The sequence below is a fragment of the Macaca thibetana genome, chromosome 12, assembly GCF_024542745.1.
Source record: "Macaca thibetana thibetana isolate TM-01 chromosome 12, ASM2454274v1, whole genome shotgun sequence".
Taxonomy (NCBI): domain Eukaryota; kingdom Metazoa; phylum Chordata; class Mammalia; order Primates; family Cercopithecidae; genus Macaca; species Macaca thibetana.
In genome coordinates this window covers 15762055-15784046 of record NC_065589.1, presented here as the reverse complement: position 1 = coordinate 15784046, position 21992 = coordinate 15762055, and the positions used below count along the sequence as shown (strand labels likewise).

Here is a 21992-nt window from a genome sequence, read left to right as displayed (position 1 = left end):
CTGCGATAAACCGCCCTCTCGCTGTCTGCAGATAGCTCCTGAAGCGGGAGAGTCTCTCCCACCCTCCGCCTAACAGGCGGTATCTGACCCTTCCAGGCAGCAGCTACCCAGCCTGCGGCTGCGCTGGGGCCCAGAAGGGCGAAGCTTCCCGGCAGAGAACCTGGGCAGAGGCTCCCGCTGGGGTAGGCGGCCGGGACCCACTCGCCGCTTCTTCCCTCGTCGTCGGGTCCCTTGAACGCAGGTCGCTTGTTTGCTTTACGCGTTGTGAGCAGCCAGTGGCTATTTATGGCAGTAAGGAATATTATTATCCACAGTTCACGTGGCGCTTGGAAGACAGGGCGAGGGTGCACCCTCTCCTTACTGTGCTCTGCAACGGTCCTGCCCCGCCGTGCCCTCGCAGCCCCCTCGGGGCCAGTGCCGCCGCACGCTGCCAGCAGATAGCAGAGCGCGGGCGCGCACAACTGGGCATGCGCCATGGCCAAGCCGTCCGCTTTAGGGCCCTCCCCTCCCGTACCCGGCCCGGAGGAACCGGGAGCGCCCGGGAATCGGGAACGTGCGTGATGACGCACGTGCACGCGAAGACGTGGGGACGCAGGCGGGTCGTAGAGAGCGTGAGTTTCCGCGTCTGTTTGGTCCGGCTCCTGTCGTCGGTTCTGAGAGGCGTCTCTCGTTGTTTTCCCGGGCTGCGGGCGCTGGCCGCCGGGCAGGGGTTGCTGGGCGGAGGTCGGCGCCTCCCGGGGGGCCAGGGCAAGGGAGGCATGGCAGGGTTGGAGGCATAGCCTCCCCGTCCGGGGCAAGTTCGAGAGCGGGGAGGGCGTTTCCTGGGGCAACTCCACCGGGGTCCTGTGGACGTTGCCCCTTCTCCTCCGGACCGCACGGGAACGACGTGCCCACACTCGGAGGAAGGGGTTGGCGCTGAGCGAGTTTAAAGGGTTCCTTTTGAAAGCAGGAAGTTTGAAGTGAAGTTGCGTCAGCAGCAGAGCATGCAGTTTCAGGTGCTGTCGGGACAGCTTTCAGCTTCTCAGAACAAACCTAACCCTCACCGCAGTAATAACTTTTATTAGGGGACAAAAAAATTCACCAAAGTAAAACCCTTTCTGCCCAAACCTAAAATCCTTTGGATAAACGTTTGCAAGAAACGGATCACAGCCTTATTTGTTTTTCTAGACTGAGCATAAACTCTTTTGAAGACTCAGCGTTACTGTCAAAATGAATGATTGCCTGCCTACTTACGATTCAGTTATCGAGGTGTTTAGGTCTCCTTGCAGTACACTCAGTGACTCCCAGACTTTTTTTTCCCCCCTCCCTTTGAAATTGCTTGTTAGAAGGCTTTATCTAATTTCTCACATTTGTGTGTCTTTTTAAGGTGGTTCTAATAAACTTTAAAGGCTTCTGATTTGCTGCAGGCCTGCCATCGCTGTGGAAAACAAGTATTCTTTCAAAGGAGAATAGAAGTGCGTTGGTTTCTAAATAGTCCCAATAGGACGCTAGCATCAGCATCACTTGGAAACTTTTTGGAAATGCACATTTTGGGATCTTACCCCAAACTTAATGAATCAGAAATATGTTTTAACAAGCCTTCCAATTGGTACCAGTGCACCTGGATGCTAAAGTTTGAGAATTACTGGCGTAGTGATAACACCCATTGTGGAGTCACATATAATGGAATTTGAATTGAAGTAATTCCTAGATGGAGACACTTGGACATGTTACCTCACAGGGCAGGAATATGAAGATGCAAGAAAAATGTTTAACACCAAACACATAGAAACCCCCCAAAGATGTTATTAAATAACTTACTAGAACTGCATAAAGTAAGTACATAGTTTGTGCTGGAAGGATTCTTCAGCGGGGTAGATATGAGTTGTAGTGCATGGATATTGGGACCACTGCTTAGAGGGTATTTTGTTTACCTCGGGATTCTCAATTCTGTGTAGTCAAGGTTGTTGGATGCAGGATGTTCAGTTAAAAGTTAAAGCGGTGCATACTAATGCTATTGTGGTTGTGGGATTTTTAAGAATAACGTTGGTATTTATGTTGAAGAGTAGTTTTTAATTCTTTGACCTTGTGAGCTCTTCAGTTTTATTTGTTTATTTGGAGACAGAGTCGCTTTCTGCCGCCCAGGCTGGAGTGCAATGGCGCGATCTGGGCTCACTATAACTTCTGCCTCCCAGGTGTAAGCGATTCTCCTGCCTCAGCCTCCCAAGTAGCTGGGATTACAGGTGTCTGCCACCACTCCCAGCTAATTTTTGCATTTTTAGTAGAGGTGTTTGCCAAGTGGTCTCGAACTCCTGACCTCAGGTGATACACCTGCCTCGTCTTCAGTTTAGTTATACCTTGTTTGACCCAGAATTTGGTAAAGACCAGAGGTAAGCACTAGTTTTGGAGTTGAGAAGTATTGTAACATAGTGACTTGCACGCAAAATCCAAGGCTGAAGATGTTTCTATCCTTATCTTTGTTTCCCATATGTCACACAGCTCCACGGTAGCAAAGCTCTCGTGTCTACTTTAGATACCTCCCTTTTCAGGAAGGATCACAGGAGTGCCCTCAACCTGCTGTGTTTTTTAGATGCAGTGTTTTCTTACAACTTTAATTCCTTCAGGGGCCCATTGTAGGGGGATAAAGAAATATTCAAGATTTAAAGCAGCTGCTCTAAAGGCTACGTTCACTGCAATGTTGAGAAGGTCAGTGCCAAACCGTGGCCTACACATGTCGTTTTGATTAGAGCACACTGCTCCCAAGGCTACCCCATGGCTCCTGGATATTGAGAGTTTTCAGGTGAAACATGAGTCACTTTGGATGGATTATTCTGGAAATAATTTCGTTAGCTCTGCCACCAAATTGGCACTGCCCCATCATGAAATGTTTATTTTTCAAAGGCATCAAATTTTGTTGGTGGTGGTGGTGTTCTCCCTATCGGAGAGACAGATTGCTATCCGTGGTTTTGGGTCAGACAAGTCTTTCTGCTCGGAATCTTGCGTCTGCTACTTAGTGATTGCGTCCCTTAGGCAAATTAACATCCTCCCCACTTGAATTTCTGTAAAGTAGGAGTCATAGGATGTGCTACTGCAGGCCATTGAATTAAGTAACGCATAAAACATGTTTTAGGCACAGAGGCTCAGTAAATATGTGTTGGACAAAGGGAAAAAAGGTATTTGTCACCTCAAACCTAACTTTATGCCATTCATTTTGTAATATTTTTATCAAAGAGGTAATTTTATTACCTAACTGCACTGCTTTTCTTTTTAACCATAAAATGCTGAAATGGAGTCAAAGCTTTCACATTATTGTGAATGAGAAAAAACACTTGAAAAAAGTTGAAAGTTTAACGTGGAAAAACACCATCTTCAGTTTTATCACTGAAACAGCAACTTCTAGAAATTGTTTTGGATGATTACAGGAGAGTAAACATCCAAAGGTCAGGGGATGAATAATAAAGTATCTTCAGTTAGTTAATGGGGACAGTCAGCTAGCGAAGGGGACACTGTTACAGGAAATGAGACCTCACTGAAGGTATGCATCAAAGGATGAGAAAATGCTGTTAGCCCTGAAATTGCTAATATTTTTTAAAAACACAAGTTCTTAATAGCAAAGTGAAAAGTTTTACATTCCATTTTTAATAAGGGATAACAAAATTCTTACATGTATTTGTGTGTATATATTGCATATGAACGTATGAGTGCAGAAAATACTTGAAAGGACTCACACTAGGTGATAATGTTTATTTGTCAATATATTGGAATATGGGGATGGGGACCAAGTATAAAAGGAAATTATACATTTATGGAAAATTAGATACATACATGTATATGTAAACGTTGTTTAAAAAATCTATTAAAAACAAGCGATTCTTTAAAAGGTAGATTTCCTTTTATGTTGCAGTTATAGCCATGTAAGCAGTGGTCCTCATATCTTTTCAACAGGGAGCCTCTTAAACAGAATCTTATCTGTAAAACTCAGGAGCCGAGAAGCTTTAAGAGCAGTGAGGTTGAAGGGCACAGGCTCTTGGTCCTTGGCAGCGATGCTAGGAGGTGTGCCTAGGGAACCTAGGATTCTGGGGAGCTGGACATGAAGCTCTGTGGTGGAACAGAAATCCTCAGGGCATGAGCTATACCTAAAAAGTAATGGTATTAACAATTGTGGTAAGTGGGATTCACAAACTTGTTCTGAAGACAGTTTCCAAGGTTGTCAGCCATGTCACCATATGGATGGCTTCTCATGCAGGGGAGTGAGTGATTATTGAGGAAAAAAAAATCCACCTGACCCATATTTTACAAAGTGGGATTCTGTGCTCTTTTTTGAGGAATTAGCTTTTTAAAAAATCCCTCCAAGTTGTGACAGCTATATCACTATTAAAAGTTATTTGGCATTTTAACTGACTGTTGTTTAGGATTACAAATGACTCAGGAAAAAAGAAACAGGGAGTCAAAGGAAATGTACTACTTGTGTTTATAGCCCTGTCATTTTTTTGTTGTATGGAAGCAACTTCTCTATATTTATATGGTAAAGTGCTTTTTTTTTTTAGAGAGTTAATTTTCAGTTAATGAGCCTTCATAAGAAAAATAATTTCAAATTTTAAGTATTAGTTAGATTGTTATTAACAGTGATAGTGATACTACATTGTCTTTTTCACACATCGAAGAGGGTTTCCTGGTGACAGCTGGAGCTTGGGGGAGGGGGAGTTACTTTCAATCAACCAGCTGCTTTGTGGCAGTATCATGATGGTGATATTTGAAAGCCCATAGATAATTTTGGCTGTATTCAGGGAAGAAAATCTATCAAATTTCTGGGAAGCAACAGATAGTGGGCAAGAGCCCTTTGGGATCTAGATGATGGCCAACTAACAATGTGTGCATTTAGGTTTGCATGTTGGAGTTATTTACCATCTAGTTTCTTGGACATTGTTACATGCACCTCATAATTACACAGCAATAGAATCTAGTTCTAAGGGCAGGAAAGACTGATTAAGGAGAGGAAAGGAGAGTGAAAAACTTTGGTGATGTGCTACACGCTTTAATATAATACCCTATTTCATCTATTCTTGATGGTGATTCTAGGATGTAAGTAGAATTTTTTTCCGTCTATGGATAAAGAAACAGAAGCTCTACAGTACTGATTATATGATTTGCCCAAGGCCACATACTAGTATGCGATGGCATCCATATTTGACCCCAGATCTTCTGGCATTAGCTCCAGGAGTGTTGTCATTACACCAACAGCTGTTTCTCCAGGTGTTAACTTGCTTATGCATTTTTAATGCAAAGTCACAATATCAGAGTAGTAATGAGTGAAATAAATATAAATGTTACTTACAATGACTTCAGTTTTATAAATAATGTATAGGGGTGTGTGTGTGTGGACTTGTGTGTGTATATGTGTGTTTTGGCAACTACATATAATTTGGTTTTTTTTTCTTTGAGTAAAAAGTCTCTTGGGCAATACTGTGAAAAAAAATTCACTACCTTTTTTTTTTTAATATATTGCTGATACCAGCAATATTGCAATTATGTGTGTTGCAATGAATCAGTTATGATTCTAAATTTGAATAAGTCTAGGAATGAATTTTGTGCACACTGCCCATGTAGTCCCCTTATCCTAACATATTGAAGGAATTTTTTTTTCAAGGCATATTCATTTTTCATTCATTTATTTATTTTTTTGAGACAGCGTCTCACTCTGTTACCCAGGTTGGAGTGCAGTGGTGTGATCTTGACTCACTGCAGCCGGGACCTCTTGGGCTCAGTTGATTCTCCCACCTGAGCCTCCCAAGTAGCTGGGACTACAGACATGTGCCACCACATCCAGCTAATTTTTTTTTCTTCAGCTTTTAAGTTCAAGGGTACATGTGTAGGATGTGCAGGTTTGTTACATAGGTAAATATGTGCCATGGTGGTTTGCTGCATAAATCATCCAGTCACCTAGGTATTAAGCCCCACATCCATTAGCTATCGTTTCTCCCTGCCTACCACACCTCCCTGACAGGCCCCAGTGTGTGGTGGTCCCCCGCCATATATCCTTGTGTTCTCATCATCTAGCTCCCAAATGTAAGTGAGAACATGCAGTGTTCGCTTTTCTGTTCCCATGTTAGTTTGCTGAGGAAAATGACTTCTAGCTTTATCCATGTCCCTGCAAAGGACATGCTTTCATTCCTTTGTATGGCTGCATAATATTCCATATGTACATCTTCTTTATCCATCTGTCATTGATGGGCGTTTAGGTCAATTCCACGTTTTTGCTATTGTGAATAGTGCTGCACTGAACATATGCATGCACGTATCTTTAAAATGGAATGATTTCTATTCCTTTGGGTATATACCCAGTAATGGGAATGCTGGGTCAAATGGTATTTCTACCTCTAGGTCTTTAGGAATCGCCAGTCTGTCTTACGCAGTGGTTGAAGTAACTTACATTTCCACCAACACTGTAGTAGCATTCTGTTTTCTCTGCAACCTCGCCAGCATCTGTTGTTTTTTGACTTTTTAATAATACCCATTCTGGCTGGCATGAGATAGTATCTCACTGTGGTTTTGATTTGCATTTCTCTAATGATCAGTGACGTTGAACTTTTTTCCATATGTTTCATGGCTGCATGTGTGTTTTCTTTTGAGAAGTGTCTGTTCATGTCCTTTGCCCACTTTTTAATGGGGTTGTTTTTTTCTCCTAAATTTAAGTTCTTTGTAGACTCTGGATATTAAACCTTTGTCAGATGGATAGATTTTAAAATTTTTTTCCCATTCTGTAGGTTGTCTGTTCATTCTGATGATAGTTTCTTTTGCTGATTAAACTCTTTAGTTTAATCAGGTCCCATCTGTCTATTTTTGCTTCTGTTATCATTGCTTTTGGTGTTTTCATCATGAAATCTTTGCCCATACCTATGTCCTGAATCGTATTGCCTAGATTTTCTTCTAGGGTTTTTATAGTTTTGAGTTTGACATTTAAGTCTTTACTTCAACATGAGTTAATTTTTGTGTGTGATATAAGGGGTCTAGTTTCAGTTTTCTGCATATGGCTACCCATTTCTCTCAGCACCATTTATTAAATAGGGAATCCTTTATTTGTTGTTTTGCCAGATTTGTCAAAGATCAGATGGTTGTAGGTGTGTGGTCTCATTTCTGAGTTCTCTAATTTGTTCCATCTGTCTATGTATCTGTTCTTGTACCAGTACCATGGCTGTTTTGGTTACTGTAGCATTTTAGTATAGTTTGAAGTGTGGTAGTATGATGCCTCCAGCTTTGTTCTTTTTGCTTAGAATTGTCTTGGCTACTTGGGCTCTTTTTGATTCCATAAAATAGTTTTATCTAAATCTGTGAAGAATGTCAATGGAAGTTTAGTGGGAATAGCATTAATTCTATAAATTACTTTGGGCAGTATGGCCATTTTCATGATATTGATTCTTTCTGTTCATGAGCATGGAATGTTTTTCCATTTGTTTGTGTCCTCTCTGATTTCTTTGAGCAGTGGTTTGTAGTTCTCCTTGAAGAAGTCTTGCACTTCCCTTGTTGGCTGTATTCCTAGGTATTTTATTCTTTTTGTAGCAATTGTGAATGGGAGTTCATTTATGATTTGGCTCTCTGATTGCCTGGTGTTGGTATATAGGAATATTAGCAATTTTTGCACATTGATTTTTGTATCCTGAGACTTTGCTGAAGTTGCTTATCAGCTTAAGAAGCTTTTGGGCTGGCACGATGGGGTTGTCTAGGTATAGGATCATGTCATCTGCAAACAAAGGTAATTTCACTTCCTCTCTTTTTGAATACCCTTTATTTCTTTCTCTTGCCTGATTGTGCTGGCCAGAACTTCCAATACTATGCTGAATAGGAGTGGTGAGAGAGGGCATCCTTGTCTTGTGCTGGTTTTCAGGGGGAATGCTTCTAGCTTTTGCCCATTCAGTATGATATTGGCTGTGGGTTTGTCATATATGGCTCTTGTTATTTTGAGGTATGTGCCTTTGTCATATATGGCTGTTATTATTTTGAAGTATGTGCCTTTGTCATATATGGCTCTTATTATTTTGAGGTAAGTGCCTTTAATCCCTAGTTTTTTGAGAGTTTAATATGAAGGGATTTTGAATTTTATCGAAGGCCTTTTCTGCATCAATTGAGATAGTCATGTGGTTTCTGTCTTTAGTTCTGTTTATGTGATAAATCACATTTATTGATTTGTGTATGTTGAACCAACCTGGCATCCCGGGATGAAGCCAACTTGATCGAGGTAGATAAGCTTTTGGATGTGCTGGTGGATGCAGTTTGCCAGTATTTTGTTAAGGATTTTTGCATTGATGTTCATTCATCAAGGATATTGGCCTGAAGTTTTCTTTTTGGTTGTTGTATCTCTGCCAGGTTTTGGTATCAGCATAATACTGGCTTCATAGAAGAAGTTAGGGAGGAGTCCTTCCTTTTCGATTGTTTGGAATAGTTTCAGCAGGAATAGTACCTGCTCTTCTTTGTACCGTGGTAGAATTCAGCTATGAATCCATCTGGTCCTGGGCTTTTTTCGGTTGGTAGGCTATTTGTTACTGTTTCAATTTCAAAACTCATTGTTAGTCTATTCAGGGATTCGATTTCTTCCTAGTTCAGTCTTGAGAGGGTGTATGAGTCCAGGAATGTAGCCATTTCCTCTGGATTTTCTAGTTTATGTGCATAAAGGTCAGCAGCTATGTGAGCTCTTGAGGTTTGGGGAGACTTGGTAAATCTGGAAAACTCTTCAAATTAACGCTCTGAGAACCAGCTCCAAAAGTTGTTGATCACATAGTTTCTCAGCACAAGTTTTAAATTCCAGGGAAATAGTTATTATTCCAACTTTGGTCACTATCACCTTGGACCAGTATTAGAAATGGCACCCTTGATTGATAGCTGCCCCCCCACCCCTGTCCCCCACCGAAGACCACATCCAATGGGAGTGAGAGACAGATTCCTGTTACTGAAAAAATGAAGTATTGATGCTATGCAGGCAAAAAGCCCTGAGCTGTTCCCTATCACTTAATAATTTGTGGACATCCCATGTGGTTTGTGGTAATATAACATATATTTGAAGCATGGCATGCTTTTTCCCTCTTTTCACTAGTTGTTGTGCAGGGAAGACTTCAGTTACATAAATAATTCACAAACACTTCTTACACAGATTAATTTAAATGGGGGCAGGGAGCAGTGATAGCTCTCATTTTTCCATTGACTTTAGGTAGACAAAGAAATCTGGTGCAGAGTAAACCTGAGAATGGAACTACTTCAATCCTGTTGAAGCAGTGATCATGGGATGCTGGCATTGCTGTTCCCTGTGTGCCTCCTGGTTTAAAAACCTAGGTCTGAAGGGCTGTCAGTTGGAGAACTTTAATGAGCCTTCATTACACTAAACCTTGTGGTCTCTGAGAGAAGAAATTGGCTTATGATTGATACTGGAAATCATAAATGGCGATGGGTCAGAATTGGAGTTGGCACTAATTCACCTAGCAGTAGAGCGAAATTTAAGGTTATATACAAAATCTGGTAGTTTCATTTTTTAGCCATTATTTTTTATGTATAAATATAGTCTAATCATTTTCGTTTATGCTATGTAACACTTCTAAAAGGTGGAGAAAGAATTTTGCCAGCTGACGCTGACTTTTTTTTTTTCCTCCTAAAATGGAGGCTCATTAAATTCTCAAATCATCAGATAATCTTGACAGAGATCCTGGTTTGAGATTTTACATAAAGCTTATTTAAATGAAAACATTATTTCTGCTTTCAGGTTGCTTCTCTGTATTTGTTATACTTTTTAAAAAATGTATGTGTAATTTAATCACATTATGCAGTTTTAAAATGTAGGGTCACAGAAAGTCATGGAAAATGTTAATTAGTTACTGTGTTATCAAAAACATTTTAAAACTATTTTAAGTCTTATTTGTTTATATGGGCAAAACCACTATCATGTCACAATTTGTGATTTTGTGTAATAAATATATATACATAATCCCATTTAATCCTCGTGAAACCAAATGAACCTATGTTATCTTCTTTTACAAGTGAAACTCTGAAGGTTAACTTTCCTAAGGGCACGTGGCTGGTGTATCGTAGAGCCAAGGACCATGCCCTTAACTGCTGTCCTATAGTGCATATGTTAATATTGCTACCCCTGTATATAATTTTGGCAAAAAGCACTGGGACATTTCTTTTCCCAAAGCCCATCTCTTTACTTTCAGTTTCCTGACAACTTCTTTATATTCTGAAACTGTTAAAAATGTGTTGTATTATCCATCATCTTGTGCTTCTGTTTGCTGTGAATGTGGCAACAGCTCCTGTATTGGAGCAGTGTGCCCTGTGAAGCCGTTTGTTCTTTACGTCTTAGAGCAGCCTGACAGCCTTTCGTGTTGAATTCAACAAGATTGCTTTTCATTTAACGAAGCTGAATGTTGCTTTCTAGGTGAAAAATAATTAAATGCTTTTAAAGATATATTTGATTAACAGGAAGCTGATCTGTGTAAATTAATTATAACTGTAATGATGTCATAGCCTTGTCTTTTGTTATTAACCAGGTAATTGACCAGCAGTTTAGAAGCTTATTGTAACTGACGGTTAGTAGTTTGACCTTGTGTGCTGTCTGGAAGTGAAACATGCGCAATGAATGTAAATGCAGTTTGTTCATTGAGCTGCATGTGTTGTCAGAACATCTGATCTTGGGTTCTTGTTTTTATTTTTCCATTACTTCTTTGTTGAAATTGGTGGTCAGGATTATATACTCACAGTGAATATTATACTTATTTATCTTACTGAAAGCATCTGGCCAAATGGAAATGTTGCTTGTGTCCTTGAATAACTATAATCAGACATGAAACCTTGGCACATTTAGGACATACAGTCAAGTAAACAAATGCCAAAATTAAATGAATCTCATTTTTAAAGTTTGTATGAAGGATAGTAAAACAACTTTTGATAGAGAAATCAGAAAAGGAAAAATAGGGGCATATTTGATAGAGAATTTATCCCCTCTAATTCTGATTTGTCTGAGAAAATTAAAAGCATGTGGTATTTTCAATATTCGAGTAAGGAGAACTTCTAACTTTTGTAGGTTTAATTAAAGAATGGAAGTGTAGGCCAGGTGCGGTGACTCACACCTGTAATCCTAGCACTTTGGGAGGCCGAGGCGTGTGGATCACTTCAGGTCAGGAGTTCAAGACCAGCCTGGCCAACATAGTGAAACCTTTTCTGTACTAAAACTGCAAAAATTAACCAGGCTTGGTGGCGAGCGCCTGTAGTCCCAGCTGCTCAGGAGGCTGAGGCAGGATAATTGCTTGAACCTGGGATGTGGTGGTTGCAGTGAGCTGAGATTATGCCATTGCACTCCAGCCTGGGCAACAAGAGTGAAACGCTATCTAAAAAAAAAAAAAAAAAAAAAAAAAGGAAGTGTGAGAGTAAAACATGGAGAACATGCAGTAGAAGTGGGATAATAATGACTGACAACCAGCCATTATTAAATGGTTAAAAAATATGTAAGTACTGTGAATGTAAGAAAATATGGCATTTTACCTTCAAAAGTCCTGACCTTTGCTTGTGGAAGTAGTTGTCAGGATTGCATCTTATGAATTTTTGTCAAGTAGTGGGAGGAGGGTTTTGTCAAGTAGTGGATGGAAAGTTGTTAACTGCACATGTTAATAGGTATAGCTTATAATGTACTCCGACCTGGGGTAACTGATAGATGTTTGAAATGTATAAAATTGTTCATTTTGTGAATTTCTGTGCAGTTTGCCTCAGCAGGGTGCAGTTTTCTGCATGCATCGAAAGTGAAATTTGCGCTTTTGCTCAAATTATTCCCTAATATACAAGTTGCATTTGAGCAAATTTTTTCATTTCAAAACAAGCATTATAGCAGAGCACAATGGAGCATACTAATTACTTCTACATCCCTAAACATTATTGTATTTTATGTCTCTACGGTAACAACACATACATGCTGTTTTCTTTCTTTAAAATACCTTTCTTTCATCCACTTTTTATCTTTCAAAGCCTGACTGGGCTGAGGAAACTTCCCTAAGGTTTTCTCTGAATTAGACTGCCTTAGCATTTTCAATATTGACGTATATTTTTACGTTATTTGCCCATTTCCAAAAAGTATCTGTTTTACATGACATAAGACACAAGCTTGTAGTAAAGAAAGAAAACAACCAACCCAAATGGTTGAGTGGCTTTCAGCAGAGGGAAGCATATTCATTTACTAGGCAGACTTAAGCTTTTTCTAGCTGTGATGAGATTTTGCATGAGAAACATTGTCTGAATGGTGCTTCACAACAATATAAAGATGATTCTTTGGGTGAGACCTATGTCAAGGCCTCTAATATTAGATTATATCTCCGCAAACGTCATTCTATAAAGACAACATGATATGAACTGACCATGCAGCTTTCAGTGATCTGGCAAAACACAAGGACAGTGATCCTTTATGCTAGTAATTCTTAAAAGGTAGAAAAGCAGTTTTCGCCTCTCTGACTTCTCTCTCAGAGTAATCCTTGCTTTGCAGGGTAGGGCCTGGGGGTGAAGGAAAGCCAAGATGGAACGCCTTGCAACTCCCCAACCCCCTGAAGTCCTCCCAACCAGAGTCCTAGCCAGCCAGATGGCTGGCCCTGGTAGGATAAAGTTGGAGAAGGTGTGGGTGCTTTTCTATTTACGTAGAATACATTCTAAGATGAGAAAAATGAAATTTGGATTATTGTTACTTTTTTTAAAACTTGATTTTTAAAACTGATTTTTTTTCTTTTCTTTTCTTTTCTTTTTTTTTTTAATCTGTGACTGTGATAACAAATACCAAAATAAGTTGGGTATTTGAACATTACTTGGTACTATTCTCTATAGTATTCTATGCTGTATAGATCTACAAACTTATATTCTACATCAATTGTAACTGTTTTCTTGTCCTCAAGAAAACAGTTACAATTGATGTAGAATATAAGTTTTACATAGTGAGATTTTCTATATTTGAAATGTTTTTAAAATGCCTGAATATTTTAACGTGTAATGGAAGTCACCAGATACCTTTCTTGGGAAAAACTATTCCTTATGCCGAGATGATGTCCTCCCTAATTTTTTGGTAGTCAAAGTGTCGTATCTTACTAGTAGACAATTGGGGGTAACTTCTGGTCTCAGCTCTGACGCATAAAGATACTAGAAGTCATCATCGTCACAATAAAAAAAGCTGGACAAACTGAAAAATCAAATACTTTCCGTAGGTCCCTCAGATAATTGAGGTCACAAGTCAAATCACCACCCTGAAATCTGAAAGGCTTATGTAAAGAATCAGCCAAGATCAACTTACTGGAAGCCCCTAAAGGCAGTAACCAGTAGGGACGCTTAAACAGTAATTTTGGTGAGTTGCTGAGTCTGAGTGTAGAATAGCTTGAGAATTAAGAACTCTTTTTTGCAGACAAACCGGACCACAATTTCATTTTAAGGACAGAGCCTTGGGAGCTAGATTATTTTGATTAAAATCCCTGCTCATCTATAAAATGGTTAATAATAATACCTACTTTGTAAAGTTTAGAGGATTGAATAGGGTAATCACGTAAAGTTTGAGAGCAGTTCTACAGATTAACTAGTAATGTGGTTGTATGTCACTTTGGCTGGTGGTTTGACTTTTTATATTTTAGAATAACAATCAGTAGCAAAATGGGATTTCTTTTTCAGTCATTAAAAAATAGCTGTGATTTATTGAGTGATTACTGTATGCCTGGCATTATCTAAGAATCTCAATGTTTTAGGTTGTTTAGTTTGTATAAGAACTTTAGGATCAGGTTTAGCTATTATTACTCCATCTTACATGGTGGGAAACTGAGACATAGATTAAGTGACGTGGGCAAGGTCACATAGCTCTTAAAGCTAAAGCCAGTCAGTAGGACCAATTTAGGTTCCAGATTGTATGCTTTTAAGCTCCAATGTATAAGGAAAACACACCATTTGGAAGAGATGATGAAGGTTCCCTGGTGAATCCTGCTGGCACCGGTGGAGTAAGCATATGTGCAGGAAGCATTTGGGAGGTTAGTGAGCACTGGCATGGGCAGGGAGCCTGTCAGGAGGGAGTCAGGTCGGGAGCTGGCTTTGAGGATTGGGAAGGAATTGCGTGGGTTGGTGGAGGCAGGTGTGTGTCTCAGGCTAAGGTGCCATGGTAGCATTGCCCTCAGGCTCCGCCCACATCCCCTGGCCCTTAGGGGACATTCCAGCAGGCTTCTAGCCTCCAGACCCTACATTTCTTTGATCAAGTGCTTTCTCTGGCCCCGGATGTCCTTTTTGCCTTCTCTGGTAACACGGCAATGACAGTCAAGGCAGACTCCCTTGCCCTGTGGGCATAACACTGAGCCATATCTATATATCTGTATCTATATCTATGTGTGTATCTATATCTATTTCTATATCTATATCTATTCTAGCTCTCAGAGTTCCCCAGTGAGATTAAGCTCCAGTCATTCACAGTGATAGCTCTTTTGAGAAGATATATATATATTTTCTGTCTCTCTACATATATATGTGTAGGTATTATTTTTTACATCTTGCCATTCCTGTCATGCTTCCCTACTCCCCAGTCAGTGTATTGGTCATCTCCCAAATAAGTGACTTCCACAGGGACCCTTGTCTTAGAGCTGCTTTTTGGGGAAGCCCAGACTAAAACAGTAATGCACAATAATAATAACAACAAAGAGCTTCGTTTGTTAAGAGCGTGCTAACTGAATCTTTACTGACCTATCTTACAGATTGGGAAACAGACGGGGGTTGATGAGATAATTTGCTCAAGGTATCTAATACAATGAATAGACTGGCCTAGTGGTCTTGAGTGGCTTGATGCTAGTCAGCCATCTTAACCACCCCTTGGCACTGAGCGAACACCTAAAAACAAACATGATCTCTGATTGGGAAACCAGTCGTAGGAGGAGTGTAATAGAAAATAAGGTTAAATACTCAGTGTTTTAAGTTAAATTTCTGCGGTTTCAGAGAGCTCTTTTAGCAAGGGTCCTCTATCCTGCCATTACAAGAATGCACAAAGGGTTTCATTTTTTTTTTTTTCATTCTTTTAAAACTGTGTGGGTTGGATTTATGGCATCAGAGTGACCCCAGTTAATCTGGAGTTTTGAACTTGTTTTTCCCAGTTAGGAAAGTACAGAGAGGAGCAAAACCTAGCTGCCCTTCTAAGATGGTGTCATCCTGGTCTCAGATATGGATATGCCGGATTCTAGGTGGTGTCTATAGGGAAGATGACCTTACACTATCCCCCTTTCCAGAAGTTCTAATCCATAGGAGATCTAAGACAGAGTGATTTTTAAGAGGCTCTGTGCACATGTATGATTTTCTGAGGTCCCTTGTAGATTCCACTGAGATTGCGTGAAATCCACCCAGCAAATGGGCAACAGTAAATGAATAAAAGTGTTTGTATGCATAAAAGGACTCCTATTTGCTGCAGAATCTTCTGTGAGACTTCTTTGGTGATCACGAGAAAAGGAAAGCTAGGGTAGTTCCGTACAACTCTATTACATGTGATTTTCTAAATCTACATCCTTAGTCACCCTAGGGAGTTGAAGCATTGTCTCCTGTCTGATTACATTCAGGAAATAAAGCAACTTAACTCCTTTGAAACGAGGAACAATAAGTGTGCCCTATGCCTTTTTTTTTTTTTTTCCTCTGAGCCTAATAACTCTGCCTTACCTGTGGAAGATGGTCAGTATGTTACTTGTTTTGAGTCCCGTTGATGACCTTGTTAACATTTAGCCTCTTCCAGGAAGGAAGAAGCTAAACTTTTTTCCATCAAGGAGAATTGATAAATTCCTCTCCATTTCTCTCTGTGTATTTCCATGTCTTTTTCTCCATATATGTCTCTGCATTTGAGGGTGTGTGTGGGTTCCAAACACATTCCCCCCAAATGCAGAGACAATAGATGGAGAAAGATTTTCAGTCTTAAGACTAGAATTAAACTTCCTGAGCTCTGTGTGCAGCAGAGCAACTTGATCCAACTGAGCCCAAAGAAACCAGTTGTTCAGGAGGTTGATGACCTTGGATATCCAGGACCACACAACTAGGAGCCAAATCAGGATGGGCAGAACCAGGACAGCTGGCAAAAGTAGAGGTGGAAGCATCCCCTCTCTGGGAAATAGTCCCTCCAGTTATTTTTTATCGTCTTTGCTTTTTTTAACCTCAAGTTTCCAAATTACCTGGGGATCCCCTGCACTTTGCTCAGTACTACCAAGGGCTCATCTTTTCCTCTCACTTTGGCAAAAGTCTGTAATCCCTTGGAATGAATTAATTGTGAATTCTATACCTTCACTCTGTGTAATTTAGTTAAACTGACAGATGAGCCTTTTTGTTGTTGTTGCTATTGTTGTTGAAAGTAGTTTAGAGCATTTCCTAAATCTGCAGTTCCCTTCCTCAGCCTTTTGCCTTTACCTGAAACCAACACGCATGTAGTTCCTTTGGAATTTTTACCCTCAACAGCCAGTCTTCAGTGTGGTAAAGCTTGGTGTTTGTTGTGGTGGTGTTGGTGGCTTTTTGTTGGCTTCTTTTATCTTTTTTTTTTTTTATTTTTTATTTTTTGAGACGGAGTCTCGCTCTGTCGCCCTGGCTGGAGTGCAGTGGTGCAATCTCAGCTCACTGCAAGCTCCGCCTCCCGGGTTTACGCCATTCTCCTGCCTCAGCCTCCCGAGTAGCTGGGACTACAGGCGCCCGCCACCTCGCCCGGCTAGTTTTTTGTATTTTTTAGTAGAGACGGGATTTCACCACGTTAGCCAGGATGGTCTCGATCTCCTGACCTCGTGATCCGCTCGTCTCGGCCTCCCAAAGTGCTGGGATTACAGGCTTGAGCCACCACGCCCGGCCTGGCTTCTTTTATCTTTTAGTTCTTCAGCTGTTCTATCCTCCTCCTCAGTGGCAAGGCCAGCACAGTTGCTGAAGTCTTCGGTTTAGCCATGTATACTTTCTACCCTGCCATATTTCCTCTTCGGTGAAACTGATCTCACCTTTCCATAAACAGTCTGAATCAATCTTACTGCCCCTTGAATTTTGTTGAATCCCTAGGATAGAACTGATTATCAAGACCTGACTTGCCAGTTTCTTTTGGTGATTCTATTTATTGCCTTGGACCTGCATTTCTGTGGCTTAGAATAGATGATAGTATCGTTTGAAATCACTTTCCCATAGTTAATTTAAACTTCCATTTTTATAGCTGCCACCTTAGTTTTGCCACAGTAATTTTTGTGTTTACAAAAATAAATTTTATAAAAATGTTTGTGTGCAATGGCTCCAGAAATTCTGGTGACTCTAGAATACCTAAAGTGATGGTACAAGGATGTGGTGGAGCCTTTGGCAGGTTATTAGGTCATGAAGGTGGACCCCTCATGAATTGGATTAGAGTCCTTATGAAAAGGACGCCAGAGAGCTCTCTTGCTCTCTTTCTACCATGTGAGTATATAATGGAAAAACAGTTCACAACCCATAAGAGGGCCCTCAACAGAACCTAACCATTCTTATACCCTGATGTCACACTTGCAACGGGCAGAACTGTGAGAAATAAATTTCTGTTGTTTATAATCCTCCTGTCTATGGTACTTAGTTATAGCAGCCTGAACTAAGACAATTGCCAGAAACAATATCTAAGTCAAAATTTATTGCTCTACCTTGTCTCTTTCAGTAAGATCTTATTTTTTAAATTTAATTAATCTTATTTTTAGAGACAGGGTCTCACTCTGTTGCCCACTGTGATAGCTCACCACAGCCTCAAAGTCCTAGGCTCAAGTGATCCTCCTGCCTCAGCCTCCTAAGTACCTAGGATTATAGGTGTGTGCCACTGTACCTGGCTAATTTTTTATTTTTTTATTTTATTTTCTTTTGTAGAGATGAGGTCTTGCTATGTTTCCCAGGCTGGTCTTGAATTCCTGGCCCCAAGCAATCCTCCTAAATTGGCCTTACAAAATGCTGGGATTATAGGCAAGAGCCACTGAGCCAAGCCTGCAGATTTTCTTTTCTCATTATTCACTTCTAATTAAATTTTACACTGCATATTACAGATGGAGGTTGAGCTAAAATGAAGCATTGTTTTGGTCCCATTTAGTACTTTTTTTTTTTTTTTTTTTTTTTGAGATGGAGTCTCGCTCTGTCACCCAGGCTGGAGTGCAGTGGCATGATCTCCCCTCACTGCAAGCTCCGCCTCCTGGGTTCATGCCATTCTCCTGCCTCAGCCTCCCAAGTAGCTGGGACAACAGGCTCGTGTCACCACACCCGGCTAATTTTTGTATTTTTAATAAAGATGGAGTTTCACCACATTGACCAGACTGGTCTCGAACCCCTGACCTCGTGATCCACCCGCCTCTGCCTCCCAAAGTGCTGGGATTACAGGCATGAGCCACTGCGCCTGGCCCATTTAGTACTTTTAAAACATTCAAACTTCAGCTTATCCTCCAGGAAGCATTTATGTGAAAGAAGAGTCACTGACATCTCTTCTAAAGGTTCCTGGTCTAGTGGCTTAAGTTAAAAAATATTGGCCATAAAGCAGAACATTGAACTATTTCCTGGCATGCCTCTAGATCACAGCCTAGAATTTTATAAGATTTTTATTTAACTACTTATAGCAGCCATTTGAGACATCTGTTACATGCTGTGGAAGTGCAGAATGTGGAACTTGGCTTTCTTGAGGCAGGCCAGCCTGCTGGTGCTGCTCACAGGCATAGGGGCCCCCAGAAGGGTCACAGCTGGGAGTCAGGAAACTGCAGGGCTTCACGGTGGAGCAGCACTGTCTGGTGGGAAGAGCTGACTTTGAGTCCTTACACTCCAGCTTCTGGGCATCATCACCTTGGTTTCTTTATCTGTGTAATAAAAAAGTGGAATTTCTTTCTGGCTTTCATGGTTTCACACCAAAACTGCTGGAAGGACTTTCACTAAATTGAGCACAAGATGTAATCTGTGGGAGGCGCGAGAAATTCACTTTCGTCACCTCTTGTGGTGAGAGAGTCCATGTGACTGCCCATCTGTGGGAATGGCCTTGCTTATTAAGCACCTTGGACAGAGAAAGTGCAGGCCTGAAATTTCAACATCCCCAAAAAGTCTGAAGGGCTGAAGCTCCATGGATGTACATCTCACGTGGGCAACTCTATGGAGCGTGTTTTAGAATGGGCAACTGGACAGTTAGTGATTTTTCTTGGCAGGCGGTGGGTAGAACAGCTAGTAGATAAGGTGGAACTAATTTCGCCTGCACAGGATTGTGAGAATTAAGTGAAATGAAGCAAATTATATATGATTACTTTTAAACTATAATTGCATAAAAGGTATTGGGAGGTATGTAAATATTATAAGACCTTCATTCCTGGGATGAATAGCTTGAAGTTGATCAGATAATGTTGATAAATATTTAATATCTGCTAATACTTATGTAGTACTTATGTTTCAGGCATTATTCTAAGTGTTTTACCTATATTACTCATCAACAACTCTATGAGGTGTTCCTTATTATTACTTAATATCTGTTTTGTAAATGAGGAGACTGAGGTAGAGATTGATTAAGAACTTAACCTAAGGGCCGGGTGTGGTGGCTCACACCTGTAATCCCAGCACTTTAGGAGGCTGAGGCGGGTGGATCACCCAAGGTTAGGAGTTCAAAACCAGACTGGCCAACATGGCAAAACCCTGTCTCTACTAAAAAATACAAAAATTAGCTGGGTCTGCTGGCATGCGCCTGTAATCCCAGCTACTCAGGAGGCTGAGGCAGGATAATTGCTTAAACCTGGGAGGCGGAGATTGCAGTGAGCCAAGATTGTACCACTGCACACCAATCTGGGTGACAGAGTGAGACTCTGTTTCAGAAAAAAAAAAAAGCACTTACCTAATGTCATGTAGCTCCCAAGCAATTAAGCAGGATTTGAACCTAACTCATTTGACTCCAGAGTCCATTCCATTAATTATGACACTATTCATCGTTTTTTAAAAATCTGCTTAAAGATATTTTTCCCATAAATGTATCGCTACCTGAGACACTGTGCAGTGTTTTAACCATGAATACAGAAAGCCATTGGGTGGATTGAGGTGGGGGTACAACATGGTGAAATTGGATTTTAAGCAAGTTGAGTCAGGTACTGTGTAAGTAGACTAGGGGAAGAGTGTAAGGTGATAAAGGCCTGATTTCTGTTGAGATCTTTCAGCATGTAACACATGTTCTTATTAACAGCTTATCTGTCTAGAACATTCTTCATATGTCCATTTAGTGGTCTTAAATCCCAGCTCCTCAGAGGTTACATATTTTGCCTATACATGCCGTCCATATGGGTGGCATTGATACTAAAGGCAGGCTATTATAAAGCACATCTGAACATTATCCCACTAAGGGATCAGAAATTTTGTATTCGTGTTCATCTAGGGAGATGGTGTATGAAGGAAAAAAGGAAGGAGGAGCTTTTATGTCTTAAGAACTCTAGGTTTGAGCTTGGGTGTGGTGGCTCACACCTGTAATCTCAATACTTTGGGAGGCCAAAGTGGGGGGATTGCTTGAAGCAAGGAGCTCAAGAGCAGCCTGGACAATATAGCAAGACCCCATCTCTACAAAAAATACATATAAAAAAATAGCTGGGTGTGGTGACACTTGCTTGTAGTCCCAGCTCGGGAGGCTGCTGTGGGAGGACCACATGAGCCTAGGAATTCAAGGCTGCTGTGAGCTATGATTGCACCACTGCACTCTAGCCTGGCAGCAGAATGAGACCCTGTCCCTAAAAAGCAAAAAAACCCTCTAAGTTGGATAAATTAAAGTCAGAAAGACATAGGCAGCTGTCATTAGAGAGATAGTCGAATCGTTGTGTTCAGCTGGGTGAGATGGTTTCTTAATATGGCTGAAACAATGGAGGGTGTGAAGTTGGAGAACCGTCATATTAAAGATCTCAGTAGGCTTCAAAAGGAGGAAATGCTCTCGCTTCCCAGTTGCTTCTGGAATGGAGTCTAAGTTGTAGATATTTCCATGAATAGATACTGAAATATAATTATTGAGAGAGTGTCACAGTCATCATAAAGACGAGATTCCCATTACCATCCTAATGTAATTTGATTCCAGTTTTTATTTTTTATTCATGAAGTCAGTTTTCATTCATTTGATTGTCTTCATTTCTTTGTATCTCTGCCATTAATGTGAAGGAAGGAAACAGAGGTCCCTACTCTAATTCCCTCTGATTTTATCATTAATGTAGCTCTGGAAGCCATTTAACAGATTAGATAGCCAGAAAAAAAATGTCATTTATGTGCAACTAGTCATCAAGTAATTATGCTGTCTAACTAAGGTTTCATACTATACCCCCAGGACTCCCTATTTACTAATCAACTCAGGTAGAATATGCATTCTGGTAAATTGAACATGGTGTAATGATGTGAAGCCATACCATCTGCTATTATGTTAAATATTTAAATATTACATTTTAAAAGCACAATTTACATGTTATTTAAACAACTATGTTTTGCATATAGCAAAGCTTTTCAAAATGCATTCATGTATTTGAAAAGAGAAAACAGATTACTTTGTGAGTATTCAGTTCTTGTTTTTCACTAAATGCAAATATATATTATACCATTTTCTTATTTTCAAAACTGTCTTGAAAATCTGCATTTTGTGACTGGATTCTCTTGGAACCTAAGGAAACTAAAGCTTTTAAGAAAAATAAAATTATGCTAAGTAGTTTTATTGGAAGAACAAAGAATTTTATTGTTATTATCTTGGACTGAAATGTTCTCATCCATTGGCTCTATAGTAACAGTAACAAGTGGAGCAAACAATTTCATAAATTTGGACTAGAAAAGCTGTGAATGAATAAGATTCCTGAGAGAGTTACAAGGGTTGGAAGAAAAGCTCCAGTTCAGTTTATTCACAGAGAAAGATGACTGTAATGAAACAAAATAAGTGAGAAAAACTGCATCTAGTGTGTGTGTATATTTTGACCACATTAATGCACTATTTGTGATGCACAAATTTGCTGTCTAGCTCTTGTAATTAAAAAAGCAGAGGAAGTTTTTATGTTTAGTATAAA

The 21992-nt window shown here is 40.2% G+C and overlaps 1 protein-coding gene across 10 annotated transcripts in view; it reads left to right on the top strand.

The window, feature by feature from the left end:
* The first annotated feature begins 266 nt into the window (after window positions 1-266).
* Window positions 267-21992, top strand: part of RHBDD1 (rhomboid domain containing 1) — a 163565-nt gene continuing 141839 nt past the window's right edge. For 6 of the 10 annotated variants that reach the window (XR_007718358.1, XM_050752169.1, XM_050752165.1 and 3 more), the window contains exon 1: window positions 618-1814. The gene's annotated coding sequence lies outside the window, so the exon portion shown is untranslated. The other 4 variants (XM_050752163.1, XM_050752161.1, XM_050752166.1 and 1 more) reach the window with 4 other exon arrangements.